The following is a 16,203-nucleotide window of genomic DNA, read 5'->3' as shown; positions in this document are numbered from 1 at the left end:
TGTTATTAACCCACTGTTGAGATGAGGCTTACCATTTTATAGATGATATATAAACAGATGTGTTTATACACAAATATATGTTTGAGAATGTGTGTATATGTGTATATATACACATGTATGTGTGTGTGAATGTGTATAGCTTTTGAAAAATGATGCAACATATTTGATACACCTTCTTTAGTCAAGTCTTTATGACAACAAAATTAAGTATCATTAACATGCTCAGGAAGTATATTGAAGAGTAGGGCATATAATGAGCACGATTAGAAAAATGGGTAAAATATATGAATATGTCTCAAAAATATAATGACAAATAGCCAACAAAAGTGTTGAATCTCATTAATAACTGAATATACACTTAATTAAAATAGCAATGAAATGTCAACCTTTTTCATCTTTACAAATCCAGTAAATAATGATAAATTCCAGTGTTGACTTTGATCTTGAAAAATGGGCACTCTCATAAACTCTCCTCTGGTGAGACTATAAATTAGTATATGTAATTAGAGGGTAATATGAAGGTGTGTATCCAAATTGCAAGACATATGTCGATTTTCTGAATTCAATCTAAAGAGAAATCACATACAAAAGCAAAGATACAGATACAAAAACACTCCCTGTAATGTAGTTGACATAAAAAATATGAAAGTGATAATATTTTTATTTTATTTTATATCTGTATTGCAGTCAATACAACAAATAAGAGGTAGACACAGAACTATATTTGTGGGTAAAACTGTGATATTTCCAGAATCTGTTGCCTGGCCTCAGTGCATCTCCATATCAACAGGGTTTTCAAGGGATGGAGAGAAGTAGTCCATCTCCATATCAATAGGTACTTACAAGGAGGTTGGGGAGCAATGGGGCACCTGCACCAGAGAGGTATTTTGGGGGGTCCTTTTGCAACTGGGTCACAAGGGACAGACATGGGTAAGCAGAAGTAGATAACTGCTTGCAAGCAATAAATGGATTTCTCCCACTTTATTTCTCCCTTTGACTGATTTTGGCTTCAAAGGTTATTTGCCCCAGGCTGGGAACATATTTTCTCCCAGGAGTTACAATGTTTATGATGTGGTATTGAGTAAACTCCCAGTTCACAGAATAACATATGTAGTGTATGGTATATTTAAGATTAGTTAAAATACTTTGGTTAGGTAGATGCAAATACACATATATTAGTCATGGTTGTCTCTGAGGAGTGAAGTCATGAGAACTGAGACAGAATCTAGTTTTTTATGTCACATACTTTTGGCTTGCCACAACTTTTATACCTGAACTTTATGTTTTTATATTTTAAAGTATATTCTCCATTTTGAAAATATTATTAGGAGGAGAGGACAAAAGGCAGATGATATAAATGAGAAACCGAGTCCAGGAACAACCGAAAGCTGGCTTTGGTCTGGGTTTCTTAATATTATTCTCATTTCGTGCATGTCTCCTAAACATCAGAATCCATTCCCCTATTTGTCTTCTTGTTAATACCCAGCAAGGCTTTGTTTTCGGAGATTCCTGAATTACCTCCTTTTGCTTCAGGCTCAATGTCATTCTTCTACCCTCCCTCCCTGGGCGGAAGAGAGCTCTCCTCAGCAGAAGAGGACAGCAGCTACACCTGAGCTCAGACAGGAACAGAGGTGGTCCCCAGGACAGCAATCAGGAGAGCAGCTGCCCTGTACCCAGCGAGGGAAGAGGCTAAATCTGGCCACTCAGAAGTGCTGCACAGGGCCAGCAGGAATGGATGAGTTAGTTCATCAATAGCTCTCTAACTGCCCACTTACATTTAGGCAAGGGGCCTTGGAACAATGAGGTCATAGAATCTCTAGAAGGTAAATCCTAGTAATTTCTGAGCACACGTGACATATTCCTCCAGTGAGTAAAAACTTGGGCTGTATCTTGTGGTGGTGTCTGTTTTTTTAAGAGACTCATTTTCTTGTTTTGTGTTGTATTTCCCATCCTTCTTTCTACACTACATGTTACAGTAGGGCTTCCTTGCAAAAGTTATAGCCGGAAAGTTGCTTAAGAATCTATTTCAATTCTTTTGACTTCAAATAAACGATCCTTTGAGGATAGGCAAAAGAACTGCACACTGTTGTGTTTTTAGCTTTCACTGCACTTTAGTGCAGAAGCTTGACAGAAACCCTTCAGTCAGACATGCAGCCACACAATGCAAAACGAGCCTTGGGGAATTTGGTGACTGTTGGGAGATCAGAGAGCTGCTATTCACAGTATTTAAAAACCAGCAAGTTATAATTTGGGGGCAGCCAATTAACTTCAAAGTAGCTGTATCTATAGAAACATATATAGATATAATTACATATTTTCAGATTAATGAAAACGTGGGCAAGGGCTGCTCTGCTTAAATTTTTGATTTACACATTTTCATAGATACCAACCAAATTACATTGACTTTACTCCATTGAAAAAGCAGGTTAATCTGCCCACTTCCTAGGGATGAAATTAGCATTAGTGCCTATAATTTCAAATCTTTGTGGGTGTGTATGTTGACCCTCACCTGCAAAACACATTCCCCACTTGGCATAATCTTGAGATATTTTGCAAGGATCACTTGCCCTATTCTTGGGAACTCAGTAAAACAAAACAAACTCAGAAGATTTAAAGTTCTAAGAAGAGAGGCTTACAGTCTTAAGACAGAGAAAATGAGAGATAATGTAAAACATACAATGCAAACCCAAAGTGGATTCCAATAAAATATAAGAACATGTCACTCGCCTACTAAAAATCGTCCAAAGCCTTCTGCTCTCACTCAAAGAGCTAATGATTATTAGATGCCCCTCCCCCCGCCCCTAGCTGCCCCTCTTGCCCCACGCAGTGCTCCTCTCCTTCTGCTCACGCTGCTGACCACACTGGCCTCCCTGCTCTTCCAGGAAAGCATCAGGCACACTCCAACCTCCACACCTTTACACGTACTTCTCTCCCTGGACCAATTTCCTTCCACATACACACAGTGTTCCCTCATCCGCTTTCAGGTTTGCCTCTGATGTCACCTTTCCAAAGAGGCCTTCCTTTGCATCTGATATAAACTGGGATGCTCCCTTTCTCCCCTTCTAACTCAGTGCACCTTCTCCCGCTCGCTTGAGTCGCCACAGTGCGGACGAGCATATGGTGACTATGTTTATTTATCTGCTTATTTTCTCTCTCCTTCCATTTGAAAGAAGTTCCCTGAGGACAAGATTTTGTCTGTTTTGTTTAGTCCTGGTCACCAAGCATGCAGTAGATATTCAACAAATATTTGTTAAGGGAATGAGTATATTTTTATTGAGTGAACTAATGAATGAAGAACAAAAAATGAAAGTCAGCAATGAAGGAACATGATTTGTGAATGGGACTTTATGAGTATAGCTAGAAGATAAAGATGCATTTAGGCACCTATTAGCTTACTATTAACTGAAGAGAAAGTTAGAGTTCTATGAAAAAGCAGGGCACATGGCAGAGATGAAAGAACAGCGGAGATCTGCGTGAGTGTTTTCCAAACTCAACAAATTTCCCAAGCAGACAAAACTATTCCATTATTTACTTCTAAGTAAGATGGCTTTAACCAAGAACAACAATACCTGAAAATGTTCAGCTTGAAAATATTAAGCTAGGATTCTCAGGCTATCTTTGACATTATTGTCTCTAACACACACCCAGTCTACCAAGTTCAACTACTTCTTATCAACTCCACCGATATCCCACCAGTCCAAGCCACTGTCCTCTCCAGGGGAGCTGCCTTAGCCTCCTACATGGCGTTTGTGGTTCTTCATTTATAACCCTATAGCTTTGCTGACTCAGAGTGATGACACTCAGGACAGAAACCCAAGGCGCTGCTACACCTAGAAGGCCCTGTATGATATGGAGCCTGGCTCCACCTCCAGCCTCATTTCGGTCCATCCCTTCTCCCCACCACCAGTGGCCATGCTGGTCTTCTTGCTGTTCGACACACCAAACAAACCCATGCCCCAAGTTGTCTGCACACACGTTCCCTTGGAGCATTAATCCTCCAGGTAGACACATGGTTCACACCCTCCCCTCATTCATCACCTCCTTCATGGTTTTGTCCAAATTATCACCTCAGAGAAATCTCTCCTGACCATCAAATGTAAAATTACAGCCCGTCCTTTATGTCCTTCCATATTTTATGTTTATTTATAGTCCTTCTCATTTTCTAACATTATATTATAGATATATCTATTTCTATACTTTTACTGCTGTTTCCTCAGTGGCCATAACTGTACCAGGTTCAGAGTCGTTGCTCAAAAAATATTCATGAACAGCAAGAGCATTGAATGTGATACATGAAGAGGCTGCAAGCTGGGGTACATTTTAGTCACTATTCACAGGAAGAAACGGACTTAAAAAAATGGATTTATAGCTTTTCAGAGACCAATATGTTCATAATTAGAAGTCCTTTTTCCACATTTTTAAGTTCACAATCACTTCCCATTCTAGGGGAAAACATTCAGAACCACTATAAAAATTGCTGGAGTTTTCAGTTCCCTGTGATGACTGAAGGTTCATGGGGTGACAGAGCTTACACTTTTCTCAGTCCTCACTTAGTCGGCATAAAACTGACTCAGTCAATATAAGCAGTCAGAACAAGGCAGAAAAACTTAATTTCCAAACTAGATACTTTTTCTTCTCATCTGTATTAAAAAACATGTTTGTGACCTGTACTTTATCACTGTGGTTTTAGAAAAATGTGTATTTCCTAAAAGACACAGAAATATTCAGGAGGAAATCAGGCTCTTAAATCTCAAAAATCTGTTTATAGGATGCATTTTCTAATCCTGTATAATTTATAGAATGGGTTCATCTAATCTCCTACTGTATTATGATTCCTTCCATTTAAGGTAATAAAAAGGGAATTAAGTTGCATGTTTTCCATACTAATTTGGGTCTCCTTTAAAAAGGGAGCCAGAGAAATAGAATACTATACATATCTAATGTGTGTTCCTTCCTCTCCAGTTGCTGTTTACCTATAATGTTACTTTGCAATAATAAAATAAATCTGTATATTCTTTCTCCCAAATCTGAATAAAAAGTTTTGTGTATGTACTTAGGGAAACTTCTGTGATTGTAAAATGTCAAGATCTCATAAAGCATGTTTCTAAAGCAGAGACAGGCATATCTGAATATGTTACAACTCAGGCAGAATTTAAAATGTCCCTATTCCCCAGTCCTTATGCAACCTCCCTAATCAGTGGGTGCTCCGCTATTTTTCCACCACAAGGAGATTTTCAAGTGGGTTTCTCCCATTGGAAAAGAAGGCCAAAGACATCACTGTATAGATACATGTGTGTATGTGGGTATCACATAGCTGGCTTGAGCCACATGTACATGGACTTGAACTGATAAAAAGCTACATTATAAATGATCTCCATGTTCATGTTATATGAAATTACTGATGATGCTTTTATGATTCCTCTTTAAAATAAACTGCAAAGTATTATCTGGATATTAAGACATTTTCCACTCCAGTTCTTTCTCTGCTTTTAACCATATATATTCTTAATATGCTGTCAAAACAGCAAGGTCTGTCATCATTCCATTTTTACAGTATCGCTTCTAATAAACAGGAATGTAAACAACATAAAATCCATAAGGCAAAAGTTCACTCATTTGTCTTGACTAAAATCAGTCTTTGAAAGATAATGTTTTGATTCTAAACTACAAAGTGTGGTGAATTTACAGGTAAGCTGGCATTGTCTATATGTAGAGTCTAGAGGGTTCTGGAATACCATTTGCAAAAGTATTTTACAATTATTCATTGGAGCTTCATGCTCAGCCCAGTTGCAGGCACCTAACACAACATTACTGAATGAACAGACATGGCTTCTATCCTTAAGGATGTCAGGCTACCACTGCATGACTTCTCATTATAATAATGTGTAGGCACATAAAAACACGCACATACCTCCATGCAGGTGCTGTTTTGATCTTATTTTTTTTCCAAAGAAAAGAAAAACTGGGCAGTTTCAAAGCCACTGCCTACTGTTTAGAAAAGCAGAGGTCATGAATGTTTCGCTGATGTATCTCAGATGTTATCCCTTATGAATGAAGGGTTTCTATGGAACTTGATTGTGAAAATTATCTGCCTATGGGAATTCAGAGAAAAAAGAAAACTATTTTAAGTGGGTGTTTCCTGCATGAAAAAAGGGTTATGATGATGCATTGTTAATTTCAAAACTGCAGTTTTAAAAAAAGTCATGACCACAACCACAGCAATGAAAATACCATCAGTAACTCACTCTTCCTACCACAAAACTGGCTGGAACAGTGCAGGCTTTTGGCTACATCTACACTGCTGATTAATTCTTTGAATGCAGGAACTGACAATCATTTAAAGAAATGAACACTGACACATATTGCCTCAACTTAGAGAAAAGAATAAGAGCAAATTTCATTGTTTTAATACATATATAAAACAGGGTTTGTGTGAATGACCACTTTCAAAGGCTTCAAATGCCTTTTATTCACTCCTTGATATGCATTCACAACTCCGTTGACATCAATGAGAACTACTCAAGCACATTGAAAAAGAACAGGCCTTTATGTGTATACTTGTACACTGAAACAGTAAGTGTGTACACTCATAGAAATCTATTTGATTGTCTTAGTGTTAAGCTGATTTAAAATCACTGGCCACACTGCGTGAGATAGGGAGAGAGAGATGATTAACAGGGAGGAGAAGGATCCAGGCATTACACAGCCTAAGTTGCATTGCCATAAATTGTCCTTATTTTCCTTAACCACCAAGGACAGGAACTGGTTTCTTAATTTCTCTTTCATACTAAATGGGAATTACATTGTCACTATGTGGAGACAGGAATGACACAGGATGGTTCCAGTGGTTCCCTCCAGGCTACCTGGCAATAAACTGCAGTGGGAGAGTTGGCTCACGGCCTCAAATTCCCACAGGGTCTCTGGGTGGCGGTGGCACAGTCCACCATGGCATCTATCTCCGCTTGAAGATTATTCTCACGCTTACAAAGGCCCTCCTTTGTGCCCACCTGATGGAGGTTAAGTATAATAAGAGCAGGATGCATGCAGCCAGGCAAGGTGTTTGATAGAGTCTGGGGCAGAGAACATCATTATCTACAATACTTCTGAGACAAATAAACCTTCAGACAAACATTATGTGAACAATTAGAAAGAATGTCTCTGATCCCACATGCAGAACAAAGATGAAATACCATTCGGAGTTTCAGGTTTCCTACTTAATGACTCAAAATCAAAACAAGCAGCTTATCTGTGATTAAGCAGAGTCCAACTGAGCAGGATCTGAGGCTTGAGCAGCATGTCTGAGGACACCCAAGCGACAGTCCTCATCTAAAGGAGTTCGGTATGTTCATTCACGGCAGCGTGTCCTCTGGGACAGATGACTGACGATCCTTTAGCTGCCGTCTTAAGTTGGCAGCATTTCACAGTAGAGTTTGGTGGTGGCGTACAAAGTTAGAGAGGCATTTTCTACTAGGACTAGTTACCACAATTCACAATTCACAAAAAGTACAGAGGAAACGTGTTGCCACATCAGAAGGCAGAGTGAACCTCTGATGGAAGCATCTGAAAGCTTGCCAGAATTTCATGATGCATTATTTTAATAGCTCCAACAACTAAATCTTAAGATGTAAATGAGCACATGATGGTTATGCACTTGGATTTTTCTCCTTTGCTCACTGCATACCCAAAACATTAGCCTGCTGAATGCATTTGTAGGCTCAGTACTTTCAGACTGACGATTGCTGCTTTTGGCACCAAGTTCTTGGTGATAAATAGCGATCCCCAATTTTTCTCAGCCATCCATAACTATTTCATTGTCTTGTTTAATTAAGAGACAGGAAAATTACTTTTAGGAAGGTATGAGTTAACAAATCATTATTTTTCTTTAACTTCTAACATCTCAATAGTATTAGAACTTGCTGTAGTCTCCAGTTTCCCAAGACCAGAGCAAAGAAAACTGAAAGATCATCACATCTGGGGACATTTGCACTATGAAAAAGATACTATGTAACAATGTGCATAAGAGTCCAAAGAGACTGGTAAATCTAAAGGGCTTCTGCCCACCTGCAGATGGGTAATGGCACTGCAGTGTATTTCATATGGTGCCAACTTCACGTATTAGAATCAGAAAGATCATGGGCCTTGGAGAGTCACACACAGCAGGGAAGACCAGTGTCCCTCTGCTACCCACTCACTGGTTAAGTGATCTTGGAGATATTAACCTAGGATGCAGTTTTCTCACTCGTCAAGTATAGAGAGGAGTATTTCTCTCATGGAGCATTAAAAATTACAGCAGATAGGGATCCTGGCACCAGAATAAGTGAGGTCTTACTATGCAGTCAACACTCAATAAATATCAGGTAGTACATGTTACCTGCTGTAATGTATATTTTAGAAATGAGGAAATTGAAGGTGAGTGAAAGATTACTACTGATGAAACCAGAGCAAAATCCCAGCTCCCTTATGGAGGACCTGGGACTCCCTTATACAGTCCTTCCTGTAGTACATAAAACTACCCCTTGTGTTAGTGTGTGTATGCACGTGTATGTTTCATACAGACGTCCTGGGGCTGGTACCACTTCTGCTTAGCCAAGACAGCTCATCCCCAGGGCCACTTCCTCCTTTCACTGAATTCACTGGGTTCCTTTTTCCTCCGAAGGAAACTTGAGATAATCTTTGCCGGCAACAGGACACTGAATCCTGTTCCAAAAAATCTCTGCTTCCTTCTTACTCAGACATCTCCACAGTGGGAAACGCTCCCGCCAACGGTGTGATTACTCAGCACCACCATACTGACAACATTTTTAGAGCAAAAAGCAGATACCTTTACGTCTAATAATCAAGATAATTTTTTCATTCATATTTATTTAGAGTGTCAGGTGCCCATGATATAGAAGTGAGTAATACATGCAAAGTCATCACTCAGATGAGCTTAAATTCCAAAGGGGCAAAGGAAGAAAAGCAAGCACACAAACAGTTCATCTGGGTGATCTTGGACGAGTCATTTTGCTGTAGTAAACCTCATTTCCTCATTCTTAGAACTGAGGGAGTATTTTTTATAAAATCCATCACTAGCTAGGAAAATATAATATTAATCCATTATATCAAATTTTCACTACAGGTGCATCAAAGCACTAAATGTAGAAAGAAAAGTCATAAAACTTTAAAAGTAAGGAGAATATTTTATAACCTTGAGCTTAGGGACATCTTCTTAAAAGTAGAGATTTTTAAACCAATAAAGAAAATGTAGACATATATTAACACCATTAAAAAATTAACATATTATATATATATATGGTCACAGAACCCATAAACAAAGTCAAAAAACAAATGAAAGATTAGAAGAAAATATCTGTAAAACATACAGTAAGTATTCTGAACATGCAAAAAAATGCTCTAAAATGGATAAACTACCCATCATAAAAATGGACAACAGCTATGAATCACAACCAGTTTTGCATATCAGAAAATAAAAAAGAATCACAATCTGAGTAGTCATCAGAAAATACATAAATTATGTAAACAAGAAAAGAAATTTTGTCAAATAATTTGACAAAATAATAAAAATTCGACAAAATAATGCAGCCAACTGCATTCAGGACTGATAAAGACTTAGAAAAATATTTTCTCTCAGACACTGTTAGTAAGGTTATAAATTATGACAAATTTTTGGAAAAAGTAATCTGGAAATACTTAATAAACTTTAAAATCACATACCCTTTGACCCCAAAAATCCCACTCTGGGAAAGTATCCAACTGAAATAAAAGTGCAAGTACTTACAGATCTATATAGAGAGATTTACAGGGGCATTATTTATAATTGGAAAAAAAAACAACTGGAGACAGTCCAGTCTGAGGTCTAAGAAGGGACCCATTTATAAAGAAAGGCTTTGACCAATTATGTTATACCTATTTAACAGAATTCTCTGAGCTCTTAAAAGAATTAAGGCAGACTGTATGCATTAACTTGCAAAAAGATTACCTCATTGTTGAAAAGAACAAGTTACCTAGTAATATATATTAGTTGATCACAATATTGTTTTTATCTGTATGTATAAATGCCTTTTATATTTGTACAAGCAAAGAATATAATAATGAACGTTTTAGGATTTGTAAAAAATCAGTACCTAAGAAATTCCTTTAGAGAGGTAGTTTTAAAACAACAAAGTGAGACTGTATCTGTGTACATTAGGCAATCCTTTATTTTGGATTTTTGCTACAAGTGTGTAAGACTTTCAAAGTCAAACCATTAAATAAAACACACAGTGTGGTAGGGACTTGAGCAGAGATGTATGCAGATACTTAACAGATCCCTGAGAGGGAGCAATCTGCTTTTGTGGAGCAGTCAGGGAATTTCCATGGACAGGGTAGCCTTTGGGCTGAATCTTGAGAACACTACAGCAATGTCACTTTCATTGGTCTATAATTTTGAGGACATGGAATCCAGTTCTGATCCTCTCCTTAATGCCAGAGGCGCTCTTTGGTAGTCTGATTCTACTAAATCAGACTCCATTTGGGGCCTGTCACCTTGCGTTCGACAAAACCACCACAATACCATTATCATGTCTAAAAAAAATACCTTCAGTAAAACCTTAATATCATCAAATAGTCAGTGTCCATGCTTTTTGTACCTTTGAAAATTTCAGTTACCTGCCTCATGGAAAGAAAGAAGCCAAAATTCTGCTCAGTTTTTGCTAAGGAGCACATTCACTGTAGCCAAGGACAGAGGGATTATTAATAGTAAGGAGTTAATACAAATGTATCACTTGCGGGACCACATCACAGAGAAGGAAACAAGAGTAGAAGAGACTATCCCAGGTCCTGCTCAGCTGGGCTTTGGAGGGGAGCCCACAAAGATGGCATTTTAACCTTTACCTCCATTGATAATCACAATCAAGAGCTGATTACAACACAGAATGTGATAGTCACATATTTTTGTCCTAACATTCAATTTCAACTCGTTATTCTGTAATTACGGATAGATTACTGGAAGTTAAAGCTAATAAAGAAGTGATAAGATGCTCTTCCCATAGGAGTACAGTAATGATTCTGAATTATGCAGTATTTCAGAAAATGGATACAAATATCTTATCGGCAATTTAAATATTCTACAGTCCTCAGACTTCTATTTCATGATGGAGTAGCAACCATCTTTACAGTCAGCTTACCATACACTAACAGATTAACACAAATATATTACCTACTCAGATCCTTCCTCATAACACTTGCTTTGAAGGTGAGAATGTTGAATCTATTACTCCCCTGCCCAAAATAGTATTTTAAGGGACATAAACCCATTTAATTAACCATGATTAACTATATGGCTCCATAATAATAAACTCTATAAAATAATTGGAGGTACTAGATTAGATCATTTGCAAGGACTCTTTTGATTAAGGAGTTTTATTGAGATTTTGATTCTTTCTACTATACCTAATTCTTCACTTACCATTGTCTCTCTAAATATCAGATGTTCTATCAGGAAAGGTGTTAAGAGTATCATCTTAAAACATACTTAAAACTATAAAATAAAGGGGATCAGGTTGACTTCTACATTGGAGTAGAAACCTACTACTTTGTACATTTGAATAACATTTTTCATAAAGAATCTTGTTTCTTGTGACTTGTCAAATGATATGCCATATAAATACTTATTGACATAAGCTTCAAGTAGGCAGGAGAAGAAAAAAATACGTTTTAAAAGCCAACACTTTTAAATTGTCCACTGTATTTATATCATCTCAGAAAGCAAAATGATTTACTTGCGGCACACATAAGGCAGAAAACTTTTCTTCTGCAAACCAAGTTGATTGTTTTTGTTACATTTGCTTCTATATCCTTTCACATGTAAAAGATATCTTAATAAGAAAAAATGCAACCCATCCTCCCAAATATGAGTCAGTGAATAAAACATAGACATGCTGACTTTGAATTATTCTTAGAGAGCAAATATAATAATATATAGGCTCAAAGGAGATAAAGATTTTACCCAATTACATGGGAGGAGAGGGAGAAAGCAGGGGAGTAGAAAAACCTTTGCAGAGAAAATTGTACTTGAATTTGATCTTGGCAAATGAATAATAAAAAAAGCAAAGACAGGAAGTTATTCCAAGGAATATCAACTCCTAGGAAAAGAGTAGCATAGGGAAGAGGCTCAGACATCATGCCAGATATTTTCAACAGACACACTTGTTTAATGTTCACTGCAATCTGATTATTATTATCATAATTTTATAGATGTGGAAAGTGACGTTCAGAGAAGTTAATTAAGTTGCCTAAAGTTACACACTCAATAAATAGCAGAGCCAGCCTTCCAATCCTAGAAAATGGCTTCAAAGTCACACTGCATGGGAATAATCATTTATTCAAAAAGTCTTTATTAAGCACTCACTGAGCATAAACGACTATAGTTAAAACCAGTGATGCCAAGGAGTCCAAGATGCAGTCCCTGTCTATGAGGAGCCTGTTGGGCTCTTGGGCTGGGTCAGGAAATAGTGAGCTTCTGAGTTGATCTGCAGTAATCTCACCAGCCTCTTACTTCCTGCTGTTTTCAGTGCTCCACGGAGTACCCTCAATTCATCCTCACTGGGCCCAGGTAAATGGCTGAATCCTATTCACCACTGAATCTGCTTTGAAACAAGGATGATCCTGTTGCAAGCAGGGGGAGTGCAGGGCTGTCTGGAAAAGTAGCTAGAGAAGCTTCCATCGTGAAGGAGCTGCCACTGTCCCTAGAGGTCTCAGCTCAAGTGTCCTGTTCTTTGGGTTTCCTTGGATAGATGCTTAGGAGCAGAAAGACCCCAGATGTTCCCCTTCCCTTTTCCAGGAGGGGCTGGGGGTGCCCAGGAAGAGCACGACTCCTCTTCTGTTGCAGGCCTGCTGAAGCTCTTGGAGGCAAGAGTTAAGTAATAGCTCCTCCTGGTTTTCTTCTCTTTGACACTGTCTTTGTCCTAACAATCCATTCCTCCCCATTACCCATTTTCACCCTTCTTGATGTGCTAACATGAAGTAAACTGTCCTTATTCTCAGGAACTCTAACCTAGGAAAGTCATCTTGTTTTCTAGCTCTGCAGAGCTTACTCATCCCCTGCACAGGAGGAGCCTTCCCAGTGCATGCTGACATTAGTGCGTGCACAGTCGAGCTACATCTTGAGCCATGTCCCTGGGCCAAAGAGAACGAGGCTCATCTACAGGCTTTGAGCCCCCAACAGAAGAGATGTCCAGATCTCAGGGACTACTGATAAAATGTGGATACACTTCCAGTTTTAGATGAACACTAGCAGGAATAATTTCTGCAGAACACTCCCCCGCAGTGCAGTTGCCAACTGCATAGAAAACCTAATTGTCCCACGTTATCTTTAACTCGATTTTGGAAAATGAAATGCATCAGCCAGAGACTATAGGAAAAACCAGCATTAACTGAATACTTAATACACATACACATGGATTTGTTATCTGTCATTTTGGTAAATACCGTGCTGTTCATGCCTTCATGTTCTACTTCTTAGGGAAATGAGAGAAACATTTTTAAAAATTCTATATAGATTTGCTTCCTCTGATTAATTTATTAATAGATATAGAAGGCACCTGATACATTCTGATTTCTAGAGTTGCTACTACTAACTACGTAAAATCAAAATCACAATCCGATTAGCAACTGCCTAAAAATGCCTTGAAGATTATTAGCTTTAAATTCTGCAAAGCTGTGTTTATTTGGCTTCTGATTTTGAATATATCCCAATTGACAAATTAAGAACTATTAAACCCTGGTTTGGTTTGAGTCTCTCTCAAAAGGCTATCCTTATCAAAATAAAATGGGACCTAACAGCTCAAAGACGTAAGGTTTGCTTTATCTCAGACAAACACAGCTAGAACACAAGAAATGAGCAAGAAAAAAGATTAGCTGGAAAGGCTTAACATTTTCTTACCAGCGAGCACACTGGCTTTGGAAAACCTTTCAACTTAACAATGGTTTGCATTATCCTCAGTCATCCATTTTTCTCCAAATCCTCTTTCATAGGCATTTCCCAGAGTTCTGTCCACACGGCTTGACAGTTTTGTTATTTTGGTCTGATTTTCTGCAATTTTCTTTCTCTTCTGTCTGGACAATTTTATCATTTGCCATATTTTTCAGACTGGTGGTTGTATTCTCCCTTCTGGACTGGGGGCTTTATTCTGGTTTGGATTTCTGGACATTTGGCAGGCTACTGCTATAAAATGCAAGAGATTTGGAAGCTCTGCACGTGGTAAGTGTAGTGTGTGCTTTCATTCACAATGGGCTTCTGTTGTTTTACAACAGGTGGGAAAACTGCCAACTCTTATTTCCTCTGCACCCACTTCTGACATATTTAAACAAGCCTGTAGTAGTGACTCACAGCAATGAAGGTTTGTGGGTTTTTTGGTTCTTTTTTTATTAAGGTACCATTGATATAAATTCTTATGAAGGTTTCACAAGAAAAACAATATGGTTATAACATTCACCCTTATTATCAAGCCCCCCCCCATCCCAAATTGCAATCGCTGTCCATCAGTGTAGTAAGATGCCACAGAGTCCTTATTTATCTTCTCTGAGCTACACGGTCTTCCCCACGACCCCACATACACCATGGGCATCAATAATGTCACCCCACAATCCGTAATCCCTCCCTACCCACCCGCCTTCCCCCAACCCTCCCTTTGGTGACCACTAGTCCCATTTTGGAGTCTGTGAGTCTGCTGCTATTTTGTTCATTCAGTTTTGCTTCATTGTTACACTCCAAAAATGAAGGAAATCATTTGCTATTTGTCTATCTCTGCCTGACATTTCAATGAGCATAATGCCCTCTAGCTCCATCCATGTTGCTGCAAATGGTAGGATTTGTTTCTTTCTTATGGATGAATAATATTCCATTGTGTATACGTACCAGATATTTTTATCCATTCATCTACTGAGGGATACATGGGTTCCTTCCATAACTTGGCTATTGCAAATACTGCTGCAGTAAACATAGGGGTGCATATCTTGTTGAATCTAAGAAGTTGTTTTCTTTGGGTAAATTCCTAGGAATGCAATTCCTGGATCAAACAGTATTTCTATTTTTAGTTTTTTGAGGAACCTCCATATTGCTTTCCACAATGGTTGAACGAGTTTACATTCCCACCAGCAGTGAAAAGAGGGCTCCCCTTTCTCTGCCTCCTCACCAGCATTTGTTGTTCCTAGTCTTCTAAAGTGGCCATCCTAACTGGTGTGAGGTGATACTCACTGTGGTTTAAATTTGCATTTCCCTGATAATTAGTGATGTGCAGCATCTTTTCATGTGCCTGTTGGCCATCTAAATTTCTTCTTTAGAGAAGTGTCTGTTCATATCCTCCACCCATTTTTTAATAGGGTTATTTGCTTTTTGGGTATTGAGGCATGTGAGTTCTTTATATATTTTGGATGTTAACTCTTTGTCGGATATGTCATTTAAAAATATATTATCCCATATGGTAGGATGCCTTTTTGTTCTGCTGATGGCGTCCTTTGCTATACACAGAAGCTTTTTATCTTGACGTAGTCCCATTTGTTTATTTTTTATTTTGATTCCCTTGCCCAAGGAGATATATTCAGGAAACAGTTGCTCATGTTTATATTCAAGAGATTTTTGCCTATGTTTTCTTCTAAAAGTTTTACGGTTTCACGACAAATTCAGGTCTTTGATCTATTTTGAGATTCCTTTTGTGTATGGGATTAGACAATAATCTAGGTTCATTCTCTTGCATGTAGCTGTCCAGTTTTGCCAACACCAGTTGTTGAAAAGGCTGTCATTTCCCCATTGTATATCCATGTGGCTCCTTTATCATATATTAATTGATGATATATGCTTGGGCTTATATCTGGGCTCTCTAGTCTGTTCCATTGGTCTACGGGTCTGTTCTTGTGCCAGTACCAATTGTCTTGATTACTGTGGCTTTGTAGTAGAGCTTGAAGTTAGGGAGCATACCACCCCCTGCTTTATTCTTCCTTCTCAGGATTGCTTATGCTATTCAAGGTCTTTTGTGGTTCCATATGAATTTTTGAATTATTTCCTCTAGTTCATTGAAGAATGCTGTTGGTATGTTGAGTGTAGGGATTGCATTGAATCTGTAGATTGCTTTAGGCAGGATGGCCATTTTGACATATTAATTCTTCCTATTCATGAGCACAGGATGTGTTTTCATTTATTGGTATCATGGTTCATAGGTGATATAC

This window comes from Manis javanica, chromosome 14 (assembly GCF_040802235.1).
Source record: "Manis javanica isolate MJ-LG chromosome 14, MJ_LKY, whole genome shotgun sequence".
NCBI classification, from domain to species: Eukaryota; Metazoa; Chordata; class Mammalia; order Pholidota; family Manidae; genus Manis; species Manis javanica.
The sequence above is the reverse complement of the archived record's forward strand: the minus strand, read 5'-3'. Positions refer to the sequence as shown.